Below are 463 nucleotides of genomic sequence, written 5' to 3' on the forward strand. Positions count from 1 at the left end.
GGGGGGCGGGGGGCGGCCGGCGGGATGCTCCGCTGGCGGGGGCCCAGCTCCCGCTTGCCGACGCGCTTTTCTTTCCCCGAAGGCTGTACCTGTGCTGGGAAACTGGAACTTTCCTTTTCGGTTTTGGACACCTGTGCAAGTCCCTGTGATGAAACGGGCGTGTGGGAGCGAAACTGTGCTCTTCCAGGCACAGTAACCGTGAGCTGTGGGAGCGCGGGTGTAGCTGTGCCTGCAAAGCCCGGCACAAACTGGCCTTCTCTGGCAGAGCTCGTGCTGCGCCGGGCACGGCGAGAGCACTCGGAGAGCGGCCACCATGGCCACTGTCGTGGTTTAACCTCAGCCGGCAACTAAGCACCACACCTCCGCGCTCACTCCCCGCCGGTGGGATGGGGGAGAGAATCGGAAGAGTAAAAGTGAGAAAACTCGTGGGTTGAGATAAAGACAGTTTAATAGGTAAAGCAAA

The sequence above is a fragment of the Aptenodytes forsteri genome, unplaced genomic scaffold (assembly GCF_000699145.1).
Source record: "Aptenodytes forsteri isolate BGI_AS27 unplaced genomic scaffold, ASM69914v1 Scaffold2, whole genome shotgun sequence".
NCBI classification, from domain to species: domain Eukaryota; kingdom Metazoa; phylum Chordata; class Aves; order Sphenisciformes; family Spheniscidae; genus Aptenodytes; species Aptenodytes forsteri.